Raw genomic sequence first — 13251 nt, 5'->3', positions numbered from 1 at the left:
CTTTTCATCTCTTCTTTTCCTTCCTTCCTTCCTTCTTTCCTTCCTTCTCCCTCCCTGTTTTTCTCGACTTCTCTTCCTTTTGCTTCATTTCTTTCTGTTGTCTCTTTTATTCCCCCCTGGCTTTTATAGACAATTCTTTGGGGGGAAAAAAAAAAGCTTACACATAAATATCCACAAATGTGCACAATTAGTTCCTGAGGATAAATTCCAAGAAAAGGATTTCATGGTCATAGAACATGAATTTGTTCTAAAATATCTGACATTTAGTGTCAATTTATTTTTCTATTAGGGTTGGTGCAAAAGCAATCACAGTTTTTGCCATTACTTTCCATGGCAAAACCCATAATTACTTTTGCACCGACCTGATATCACTATTTTTCTTAAAATGTTTAGAAGTCCCTTTACACTACACATATTTACCCTTTATCTGTCATTTCTGGTACAAACATTATTCCCAACTTATCATCTCTTCTTGTTTTTTTTTTTTCTCATTTTGTTTTTGAAGTTTGTGCTGGCGGTAGGGCAGAGAAAGGGTTTCTGTTCTGTTGTGGCATGAATGCACAAATTTAAGAGTATAAACAGTCAAACTAATCACACTCCTATTCATGGTTTATTCTCCACAGTTCTATATAAATACTCAACTAAATTTTATTCTAGTATTTTTATTTATTTTTCATGTCAGAACTTTTACTTTTATAATCCATTTGGATTTTGGCAAAAAGAGGTAAATATCATATGCAGTTATACCAACATAATTAAATAATCCATATTTTCTCCAGTGATTTCAAGTATTGCCTTTATCTTTATCACATATTTAATTATCATGGGACTTAGATCTATTTTTGGATTTTCTATTTTGTCCCACTGACTCATTTTGGTAACAGTACCATATTGTTTTAAATACTGTAGCTTTATAATAAATGTTAATAGGCCAGGTGTGGTAGCTCAACACCTGTAATCCCAGCACTTTGGGAGGCCAAGGTGAGCAGTTCACTTGAGGCCAGGAGTTTGAGACCAGCCTGGCCAACATGGTGAAACCCCATCTCTAAAAATATAAAAGTTAGTCAGGTGTGGTAGCACATGTCTGTAATCCCAGCTACTCAGGGGGCTGAGGTGGGAGGATCACTTGAACCTGGGAGGTGGAGGTTGCAGTGAGCCAAGATCACACCACTACACTCCAGCCTGGGTGACAGAGTGAGACTCCATTTCAAAAACAAAAATAAATAAATAAATAAAATGTTAATAACTAGTAAAACTAGTTCATAGTCATTACTCTTATATTTCAATATTTCCTTGCTATTCTCATGAATTCATTTAACTAGGTATATTTTAGTATTAATGTGACATGTTTCTCTCACAAAAATCTCACTTCAGTTTTGACTGGTTCATATTTTTTTTCTTTGAGTATTAATAAGATTAATCTTAGGAGTTTTTTTTCTTAATAAGTGACTTTTGCCATCCTATTTGATGATTTCCATTTTTATTTCCTTTTTCTGTTATAAGACATTTTCCTCCCTCTAGACTTCAAGTGAGAATTGAAGCAAGTTCTGCCAGAGATTATGTTCTTTCCCCACCAAGTCTTCTAGGTCCAAGTAAAGAGAGAAGGTATGGGGTATTTCTATGGCTATCCAAATGAGATGCCCATTTGTCCTAGGGAGAGGTAGAGAGGTGACAGCATTGTGGGAGGAGGAAGAGAAGGATTGGGGCAGTGGAGATTCCTGGTGTGAGAAGGATTATATTATGTTTGTTTAGACAGCTTGAAATTCACAGAGTAGCGCCTGTTTCTCTAAGGAACAGGGCACTCTAAGGAGCCTTCATCAGCGAAGTTCCACAGGTTGTACCAAGGTGGCTTCCTGTTGCCTTCCTGTGGCAGTGGTTCTCAACTTGGTGGCACACTAAACAGCCCACTGCCCAGGTTGAACCCCAAACCAATGAAATCAGAAGCTCCAGCATCAGTATTGTTTGTTTCTCAGGTCCTTCCAATGTCCAGGGGAGGTTGACAACTACCAGTGAAATGATCCTCCCCTCTCCTTCCCCCAGGGAAGCGTTAAAGGTTAAAGAGACTCAGCTGGTGAGGAAAGGGAAGGGGGTAATGGTAGGGGAGCTCTTCTTCCTCTTCAGGGAGGCAGCTCCTGTCCCAGGTGATGACTTTGAAACTCTGCAATATAACCCCACCTGCAATATAACCTCTACGATCTACATGATGTTTCTAGCCTCTGGATGGCTCCTTCCATGACAGACCCCACCCCTCCCTAAGTCTGTGTATTCCTCTTGTCATAATGATGAAAGCTAGGGGGTAGAAGGCTGTAAATATCGGGGTTGAGTTTACTATTTTGAATTTGAACAGAACAACATTCAATGATTTCAAACAAAGCATAGGGGAATAGAGGGCTTACAATACAGAACTTTTCATTTTCCTTGGGTCATGGAGTACATATATGGGTGGATAGGCGGGGGCTGAGCACTGAAAAGGGCAACCTGAGCCATGAGTCAAAGTCTACTTTATTAATGTATACTGTTTTAATGTGGATTATAAAAATAATTCTTATTCTTTTAGCATTTCTCCCACTACTAGTTTTTAACAGAGTCAGGTACTAGTTTTTAACAGTCAGGTGCCAAACCACATGGTAGTCTTGGGAAACATTTCCTTGAACACAGAATGTTAATGCTAGAATGGAATTTGGCCGTCCTCCATGAGTCCTCCCCTTTTCAAAAAGAAGCCATCAATGCCTCTGAGAAGTCACAATGGCCTGGCCCCAGGGCTACTGGCTGAGCCAGAAACAGGAGGGCTCCAGGCCCCAGGCCATCACCTACCTTGCTCCATGTCACCTCCTACATGATACTACTAAGGGTTGCCCAGACATTTCATAGGCTGATACACTGACTACAGGCCTAATGATTGGTTGATTGATCGATAGATAAGATACATTTATATATTTCCCTCCTATTTACTCTATAAGCCACCTGTAATGACCAAAATGCTTAGTGGCAGGCATACACTCGTCCAAGTGTATGTACCACCTCCATGTGTAAACCAGGCCACCACCTCCATGTGTAAACCTGTTCTTGCTGCACACACACACAAAACAAATCATGGAAAAGCTGCATTACTCAATTCTCATGTCATTCATTCTTGGCAAGGAACCACTGCCACATTGCCCACTTTGATATTCTGAGAGCTGGAAAGAGACCAGCATTCCTATCACACTCCATCAGCACCTAAACCCAAGACAGGGCATCTCTCCAGAGACCACTGAGTAGAAAGACCCTGTTCGAGAGCCCCCTGACTCACGCAGTGCAAGTGCACCTGGCCCACCAGCCACCACTGGGCTGCCTAAAACACTAAGAGCAATTGGCACTTGCTAAGTAGGCACTTGGTAAATCCACCCCAACCAGAGCTCAGACTGGCTGCCCTGAATTACACATGCAGCCAGATGATATTCTGAAGTATCAATGCCTTTTTCATTCTGGGTCATTTCTGTTGCTTGGGGCCCTCAACCCAAGGAGCTGGGGCTTGCCTCTTTTACTTGAGGAGGAGGGTAGAACCCAGACATGAACAAAGCAGTCCATGTTTAGCTTTTAAGTTCCCAAATAAAACCATTTCAGTTGTGACACATTGTGAAAGCCAAGGCTTTTAGGCTTTCATGCTAGAGCCAGGTAGGCTTTTATAAGATTTAAGAGTGAGAGCGATAGAGAGAGAGGGAGAGAGAGAGAGAAACTCCTGGGTTCCAAGGAACTAGAGTTTGAAGAACTCAGAGCCTAGCATTTTGATTACAAGCCATGGAGAAGGAGGAGCTGTTTCCTGCCATCCAGAGAAGAGATACAAGCTCTTCCTGGAGGCAAGGAAATAGGGAAGGGGCCTGGAGTAAGAAGAGGATGAGCAAGAAAATTGAAATGCTCCTTGGATGCCACCCTGGGGAAGGGGGTCTTAGACTCCACTTTCCACAGAAATTCTGGGAGAAGGCAGCTATCAAAGTTCTCTGGACTAACACGGGGGCTGCAGCCCAGTGGAAACCATGTGGTGTCACTAAGTAGAGATGGGGCCTGAAGGCTGGTGGCTCCCTGTGAACTGTGAACAGTGAACAAATTCCCTCAAGTTCCCAGCAGGAATGCTGAGGGGTCACTGAGGCCAGAGACAGCCTGGGGGCAGTGACACAGTGTTCCAAATGCAGAGATTCAGCAACCCAGAGAAGAAGGCCTGGGCCACAGATGTCAGCAGGTCCTGACCCAGGCCCAAGGCCTCCTGGGACGAGTCACCTCAGCTGTGGAAGCGAGCTTCCCTACCTGACACCATGATGTTCTGTAAACTCCCCTCACATCCAGGCAACATCTTAGGACTGGATCAGTGGGAGGAGAGAACCTTCAAGAAAAACCAACAGCCCTGATAGGGAATTTCTACTCTGAATTGACTGTTTAAATCCGGAATCGCCTAAGTCATAAATGGATAGTCTACGCTTTCTATTGGAAGAGACTGAGCTACCTTGAAATGGCAAGGTTGTGCTTTTTTCCACCATTAGAAGAAATGGAAAAAAGATTTTAAAACTTTTATTTTTTTGGTCAACAGCAGAAATGGAAAAAAGATTAAGTTGTTTCCGCCATTGGTCAGGCTTGCAAGCAAGTTCAGTTCAGCTAAAGAGAAATTAAGTTGCTGCCCGCCTGAGTGACAGTGTGTGAATTTTCCCTTGACACAAAAGTCACCACGGATGGAGCCCCAGAGTCCAGGCAGAATGGGCTGGATTTCCTCAATGGAGGCTTTCCAACTCTGTTAGATATGAGCCTCTCCAAGAGAGCTGAATGCCTGGTTTCCCACCATCAGAAGCCAGCACCTCAGCTGAAAACATCTCGTAAGAAAAGACTGGTCCTAACCAGTGTCCCATCTTTGTTGACAACCCCCTCCCCTTTCCCCTGTGGTCCTGCAACTGGCAGTTCCTCGTCTACCTCCACCTCCTTGCTCTGTCGCATTCAGTAGCTGGCACCTGGAATCACTGGGCATAGTTGCACAGGAGCTCCCAGCTGGCTGCTGTGGATCTGGGTGCCCTTGAACAGGCGGCTGAAACCCCTGACTCTGGGCCGTCCAGTGAGACGGCTTCAGCCAGGGTTGCCCTCCCCAAGTGGCCCTGTGTTTATTTTCTCTTACTCCTGAGACCTGACTTCAACCAAACGTGACAGCCAAGGTGGGAAAACACAGTCTTCCTTGTTAAAGTATTGAAACAAAGATTATTTTAACAGAGAAAAGGGAGTGTCCCTGTTAAATATTTATTATTCAAGCTCTGTTCCACACCATTAGGAAAAAGAGAGAGAGAGAGAGACCCTACCCCAAGAGTTTAAGATGGCTGGTCAGTAAGTACTGTATCAGTAACACAGTAGGAGGTAGGAAAACTACGTTCCCCCTGAAATAAACTGAACTTCCCTCTTGGCATTAATATGGTTCAGTCCCTCTTATTTTAACAGCAGGAAAATTATTTGCAGTTCCCCTCCCCCAACTCCACTAATTTTTTTATATATATATATATATATGTATACACACACACACATATATATATACACACACATATATATATATACACATATATATATTTTGGCTAAAGTCTCTGCTGCTGCAAAGGGTTACTTGCATATGCAGAAATGCTGAGCACATTTTATTAAGGTAGAGGCAGTCCAGTCTACAATTCCTCAGCCCCACTCAGCTACAGGGATGAAATAATAACTCTCAGGTGTTAGTGTTTACCATGTGCCAGGACAATATTCTAAGTGCCTCAGAGATATTAGTGGATTTACGGATTTAATTCCCAGAGAAATTCTATGAGTAGGTACCACTATTTCCCCCAATATAAGGGATGGAGAAATTGAGGCATACAAATTTAACACAATTAAGCCACAGCACGGAGACTTGACCGTGGGCCAGGTCGAGAGTCCGTGCTCTTGATCCCTATGCCATATACCCCTCTGGAAATGGTTAGTTTGTGGTTTTATCCCTACTCTTTTTCTTCCTGTTTTCCTTTTTTTTGGAGACTGTCTTGCTCTGTCCCTCGAGCTGCAGTACAGTGCCCTGCTATTGGCCTGCAGCCTTGACCTCCTGGGCTCAAGCAATCCTTCTGCCTTAGCCTCCTAAGTACCTGGGACTACAGGCACCATCATGCCCGGATAATTTTGGTATTTTCTGTAGAGGTGGGGTCTCACTATGTTGCCCAGGCTGGTCTCAGACTCCAGGGCTTAAGTGATCCTCCTGCTTTGGCCTCTCAAAGTGCTGGAATTACAGGCATGAGCTACCACGCCCGGCCTTCTCCCACACCATTTCTGAGCCAACTCCAGCCAATGGGGTGGCCCATCAGCTGGGCTTGGAATGAGCCTTTGGGTCCTCAGTTTGGCATACCTCAGGATGCTCCCAGGCCTTGGAAGGATCTCTAAGAGCATTATCTACCTAAATCCTACCCAGATCCCCAGGAAGGTCTGTCCATGTCCCACCTAGCCTTGCCTGTCACACCTGAAGGATAACTTCCGGGCACTTAGTCTCTATCCTGTCTTCTTCAGCCTGAGTTCCAGCTTCAAAGTGAGCAGCTCAGGCTTCAGTTAAAAACAGTGCCCACTCCAGGTGGTGAATTAGACACCAGAGTAGAGATGGCATCAGAAGGGACTGGCATGTCTGCAGCCTGGCCTTCTCATTTTCTCTCTCTCTCCCATATGCCAGGATCTGGAAGCCTGTTCTCCAGGGCTCCACCTCTAACCCTGACTTTAAGGGAGGTGAAGGTGGAAGGACTGGTCAGTGGTGAAAGGGGCGTCCTTTTCTCTGTTGCACTAAAAATCACAGCTCTTTTGTGGAACTTGGGTTCTTTTCAGACCACCGAAGGAGCCCACTGTGCTCACTCCTTTGCTGGCCTTGACTGTGGGGACTTTGTGATCTGGAAGCATTCGGTCAGAGCATCCCCACTGAAAGGCAAACTATGACCCACCCCCACAGCTATTTTGAGGGGCAAAGGGGATGGAGAGAGAAGTAATTCACACAGTGCTGTCAACATAAGTCGCTGTTGGGGTACAAGGTATGGAGTCTCCCAGAAGCTACTGACCTGAGAAGGGCTCTTTGTCTTTTAGTAAATCCCCCAGACTGTTGTGTCTTTTGAGTGTTTTTGTTCCTGCTTTTTATAGTTTTTCTCTTGCCTCCCTTGTAGTCTGGCTGCGACCTGTCACTTTTTCCTGCCGTCAATGGCCTTCCCGAAGCAGTCCCTTGGGCCTTCCTAATCTGCTGGTTCCAGTCTGCTGTAGGCTGGGAAATCAGATAACCGATTATGTAACATTAACAGTGCTGCATTGTGGGCTCTTACTCTGTACCGAGTCCCTTGCCCAGTACCCCTAATTCACAAGATCCAATTTAATCCTTAGAATAATCCTGTGAGGTACTAATGAGAATCCGCATTCGTTAGATGACGAAATTGAGGCCCAAAGGTATGAACTGAGACAGGATTCGGGCTTCCCTCTGACTCCAAAGCCCACTTTGCAGTAAGGCAGGTAACACCCCTTTGGGCTGGGTGGGCTCATATTCTGCTCACTTCCTGGCCTGAAGTCAGGAAATCCAAACGTGTTCCCTTATTACTTACACCAGTTGTAGAGCAGCTGAGGAACAGACAGGAAGGTGGGGGGAGTCCACACCCCCGTCAGGAATGGGACCCCAAGTATCCTGGAAGCTTCGGTTCCAGAACCCAGGTGACCTTGAGGTTTGACTGTACCTGCACCATCCGACTACAGAGTTCATCTCCTACCATGGTGGGGTAGAAACCTGATTTGGAACTTTCAGGTTTATTTCTGGTTCCAATTCATTTTCAAACTCTCACCGAGTGTTTGAAAGCATGGAGCCGGGAGCATGGAGCCAGGCACCATGCTCAATCTGTGAGATACCATCTCCTCTGAGTTCAAACAGGCATATCTGGTTCAAACTCCCTTCAAAAAGTTTCTTTTTTCCCATTTATAATCTCAAATTGTTATAGCAGAATTCGTTTGAAGCACATACTTTCTCGCTATGTAACCCAGACACAACACTGGTGTCCAATGCGATAGATACCACAGACACTATCTGGTTCAACATCTCTAACATACTGTTTTTCTCCATGGGTAAGAGCGCACTGGACAGAAGCTTCAGATCTCTGCATCTTTGCTGTGGATTAGGTCATCTTTGGGTCCTGATTTCCTTATCTGGAAATTTTAAGTGTTGGTCTATGATGGTTAAGTTGTACACTACCAAGTAAAATCTAGTAAAAGTCTATGAACTGTCTTTCTAGAAATAACAGCCCTGTATTAATCCACAGGAGATGTGATTTATTGAAATTACTTGTCAATGGAACTCAAGCTTAACCATTAAAATCTGTAAAAATAAGCATGTGTGCTTCATGTTAAGCTTAATGCCAATCTTCCTCAATTTACTCGGGTTATATTAGATGGGTTTAACTAATAAAGTTGTGCCCTCCTCCACCTTACAAAACCATGACTTGTCTACTGAGATGACTTTTGCAGATAAATATCAAAACCTGCGGCCCATTTATTTATCAAAATAAACTTTCTGGCAGGTGACCCCTCTATTGCAACCAGATCCAATGTGTGTGGTTTGTTTTTGTTGCTGTTGTTGTTGTTTGTATTATTATTATTTTGCCACTCTGAGTTCTGGAAAACCAAAATGCAAACAGCAGCCTTCATTAGAGTTGGCTTTCTGGCCACTGGCATAGTGATCAGCTTGCAGATGATGCCTTGTCTGGCCTGCTCCTTGCTTTTTCACAATGTGGATTAGTTGCCAACATCTAAAAGTCAGGAGATGTCACATAAACATAGGGTTTCTGGCTAATCTTGAAAAATCAGAAAGGCTAGCTATGATGGGCCCACATTCTCAGGCAAGGGGCACTTGTCGTAGACTACTGGCCACCCCCTTCAGAAAGAACAAGTGTTTTCTAGTTGTTGAAGGACACACCTCTCTCTGTCATGATCCTGACTTGGAAGCTTAGAGTCAGCCATTTATCACCAGCCTTGCACTACCTTCTTACACTTTTCCTATGTCTCTCATTCCTATAATCTGGCATTCAAGTTTGCACTTGCAGCCACATCCACTGGATAACTCTAGGGGGTGTCATTCATATGGGTTCAGAGTCCCCTGGATGGTGCAACACCATTGTTGCCTGGTTTGTAATCCCAGGAAACAACTGACTTCTACTGTATTTTTTAAAACAAGTACATAAATTAATATTTAGATGATGGTATTTTACATTTTAGCTTACAGATCAAATGTATCATTATAAAGTATATGTTCAGATTTTAAAATATGCAGCAATTGAGATCATTTCAGCAAAGTCAAAATTCCCACAACTAAGTCGGAATTTATGTCTTATGGCTTTTCAAAACTCTTTTTACAGGCTATTTAGAATAATTGCAGAAAATCATTCCCTGCAGTGAGGAAAACTTCCCTCTCTAAATCTCCCTTCAGACTGGAAAATAACAGAGAGACTCTTCCTGTTCACCTCACCAATGGCTACTGATCAGCAATAATAATCATATTTCACACTTTAAGTTTTAAAGTATTTTTTAAAATATAGAAAATACTAAATGTTCAACCTATCCACGTTTCAAATTATTAAGAATGCTAAGTACTCACAAAAGATAACTACTGCAGCCACAGAATTTAGAGCTAGAAAGTACCTTGGAATGTATTAAGTCCAATCACTTCCTCTAGGAACAAGTTCAAATCGGTCTAGAGGTGCTAAGAAACTCACCCCAACTGATACAACTAAGAAGTTCCAGAATCTGAACTACAACATGGGACTCCTGTTTCCTTGTTTTTTTCTCTCTTGCCAATAACTCTGACTCTGAAGCACTACTGATAATACATAGAAATGGATCTGGGGGGAAAGCTGTTAGTGGGGAAGGGGAATAGAAGAAAAGAGGTGGAAGGAAAGAAAAGAAATGTAAGAAACAACCTGCTGACCGAACAATCACCATTGTCACTGCTCTGTGAAATTTTAATTTCCTCTACGGAAATGTAGGTTAAAAAAATTGCATGTATTTCTATTTGTAAAGTGTTCATCATCTTTAATTTTCAAACTTCATATTTCACTTTTGAATAAATATTTATTTTCTAATGTAATCCTAGACATTTTGTGCCAATGAGGGGAATGACTTAGGCTCAAGAAATTACTTCCAAGCTGCCTTAGAAGTGTCAAGAAATTTATAAAAGTCTCTTTTATACCTAAAGAGAGTTAGAATGTCTTAATACAAGCCATTTGGGAGATTTATTTCACCTCACTCTGATGTGCCTGTAGCACACATTTGGAATGCATATTTGTTAACTAATTTCAGTCTCCTATATGTTTAAAGCAGGTCCCAGTTTGGGGTATATTAACCCTTAGTTGTGATTACACAAAGTGGTACCCCTTTTAAGAGTTTCGGCAAGAAGAAAAAAAAAAACTTCATAAAAAATGAGTTGATAAAATACACTTTGTCCTCTAGTCTTTAAATATATAATTCAGGAGGTGACAACCTGGGACCCAATAAAAATTCCTCACGGGCGGGGAAGATACTTGAGCATGGGTCACAAGTTCCTACACTATTTTCTTCAAAATCAGTGGTTTTCTGGGAGCTACACAGGCACACGTTTCAGCTCAAGGATGTTTCTTGGCCTCCTTTTCTCTTTGGGGACAGAGGGGCAGCTTACACTGATGAAACAGCATGACCCTACACTCGTGGGCTTGAACAGGCAGTCGTTTCTCCCAGCCAGGACCTAGAGTTGGATTTTGTCTGCAATCTGTCATTTCAAGATGTGATTCTCCCCCTTCTCCATTTTGGCTCACTTTACTCATTTTCTTAACTACCTAGCAATGATATTATCAAAGATTCCATCTCAGTCCCACGATGCATTCTGCTTAATTGACTTATGTTCTTTCATCTCTCTCTTTTTCTCTTTAGAAAGAAGAAATGATGAAGAAAATGTTCTTGGAATTCATTTCTGGCAGTCTCATGAGCTTTGCTTTCATTTGTTAGAGAAATGCTTGACATTTTTCCTTTACTTTATAAACACTATGTGCAAATCATTCAGAATCCTAATGGAAAGTAATTTCCCATTAATGCAGGCTATAAATGTCATTTTCTTTTGAAACTGTGCCTCAAAAACAAACAGTACAGGACCCCCTTTACACTCACAAATCCTACCCACAAATCAAGGAAGCCCAGTGCTAGGTGTGTGAGATGGGGACTTGAAGCTACCACTGAGGGAAACTTAGAAGAGGCAGCCTAGGACAGGCACAGGCAAAAGACACACAGTGGCACACAGTAGAGTTTGCTGCAGTGGAGCATATGGGACACTGAGCCTTCTTAAAAGCCAGCTTCTGCACATCTGTGATCTCTGTCTGAACATCGCCCTTCTAGGAACTTAATCAGTCTAGGGACCCAGCTACTGGCCAAGAAAGAGGGGACAAAGTACTGACATGCGCGACCTCAGTGAGGAAGCCAAAGACCTCACTGTCTTCTGTTTTTCCCTTCCAAGTCAGATGCATTCAGCGGGCTCCCTTTGCAACCACTTGCTGACCACAGATTCCCCATAATCATGAATCTTGGAAATAAATCATTCCCAATGCTCCTGGCCATTTCATAACATTCCCTAGTATTCCTTCTTAATGACATAACATTAAATATCTATAAGGTAAAATGCCCAGCTCTGCTACTTCCTGGCTCTCTGGTCTTGAGAAGATCTCACTTAACCTCTCAGAGCCTCTACTTACTCATCTGTAAAATGGGGACTAAAAATAGTACTAGAGATGTATACAAAGTATTTATACAATATCTAACCCATAGTAAGTAGTCAATAAGTGTAGTTGCTATTATCACTATCTGTTTACTACTTTTTTAAATTATCACTTCCTTGGAGTACTGTTATGAGGATGAAATGAGTTATGTCTATGTCTACACAGCACCAAATACTAACTCCTGGCATACTGTTGGCACTCAAATGCTAGGTCCCTATGACCTTAAGGGATACTTTAATTCAAATACCTTTTCATTTTTATAAGGCTTAACATACTCTACACTGCCAGTCTGTGAGCTCAATCAAAGGAAAGTTGAGCTCTCTCTTTGGTGGCAAATGAGAGAATGGTGTCTTGGGAGCTTGACCTGAGGTCCTATCTCTAAGAACTACTCGGTTGCAAGCTGGAAAGGTAGAGACAATGGGGCAAGGACTGAGCCCTGGGGTTCTGGGTTCTCCTTTCCTACTGGCATTGAAGGAGGGAAGCTGAGGTTGAACTCACTGTGAAAAGTTTTAGTTAATTTGCTTATACCTAGCTGCTGCTGCTTCTTTTTTTTTTTTTAGACAGAGTTTCACTCTTGTTGCCCAGGCTGGAGTGCAAGGGTGTGATCTCGGCTCACCGCAACCTCACCGCAACCTCTGCCTCCCGGGTTTCAAGGAATTCTCCTGCCTCAGCCTCCCAAATAGCTTACAAATAGATTACAGGCATGCACCACCATGCCTGACTAATTTTGTATTTTTAGTAGAGATGGGGTTTCTCCATGTTGGTCAAGCTGGTCTCAAACTCCCGAACTCAGATGTTCCACCCGCCTTGGCCTCCCAAAGTGCTGGGATTACAGGCATCAGCCACCACAACAGGCTGAAACCCAGTGACCGTTAGATTATGGCAAAACATTTGAAAAACTTTTTGCCTATAATAACTCTGGAAGCAGACCACATACCAGCAGCGCTAATGAAAGAAGGTTAATAAAATCAGAAGGCTGGATGTTAGCTAAACCTTGGTATGTGTAGCAAGTTATTATAAGAAAGACAAAAGTTGCCCAGTCTGCAAGCAAAGATAAAAGAAAGAGCAGAGGTTGGTTCTTAATGCATTAGAAAAGCAAACTGCTTCTGTACCCCAAAGAAAACAAGATAAGCAGATTGCTCTTCCAAATCATTCTCAGAGACCTCCCTAAACCAAAGGAACTCAGTTGTGTGGCAAAGATGCAATGAAAGGTGTCACCTTCCTACTCAAATCTGCTGTCACCTTCCTACTCAAATCTGCTGTTTCAGGTGGTCTCAAGGTAGCCTCTGTAAGTTAAGAAAGTGAAGCATGGGTGAGACAAGGAAGGAAAGAAAGAAACGTTTTAAGAGCTATATCTAAGAAAGAACCTTGAATGTATTTACAGGCACATGGAACTGCCTGGAAGTATATAGATCAGAAGATCACTATGTTTTTTAAGAAATCAAGTTGTGGACAGTGTGGTGACTCACCTGTAATTCCA

The 13251-nt window shown here is 42.8% G+C and overlaps 1 protein-coding gene across 3 annotated transcripts in view; it reads right to left on the bottom strand.

Moving 5' to 3' along the window:
- SH3GL3 (SH3 domain containing GRB2 like 3, endophilin A3) overlaps positions 1–13251 on the bottom strand; it is a 168095-nt gene that overhangs the window by 1909 nt on the left and 152935 nt on the right. Inside the window, exon 9 of one of the 3 annotated variants that reach the window (XR_005236873.2) lies at positions 7065–7261. The exons of the other annotated variants lie outside the window; for them this stretch is intronic. The gene's annotated coding sequence lies outside the window, so the exon portion shown is untranslated. The remainder of the gene's footprint in view (positions 1–7064; positions 7262–13251) is intronic. 3 annotated transcript variants of the gene reach the window in all.

Source organism: Chlorocebus sabaeus, chromosome 29, assembly GCF_047675955.1.
Source record: "Chlorocebus sabaeus isolate Y175 chromosome 29, mChlSab1.0.hap1, whole genome shotgun sequence".
NCBI classification, from domain to species: domain Eukaryota; kingdom Metazoa; phylum Chordata; class Mammalia; order Primates; family Cercopithecidae; genus Chlorocebus; species Chlorocebus sabaeus.
The sequence above is the reverse complement of the archived record's forward strand: the minus strand, read 5'-3'. Positions and strand labels throughout refer to the sequence as shown.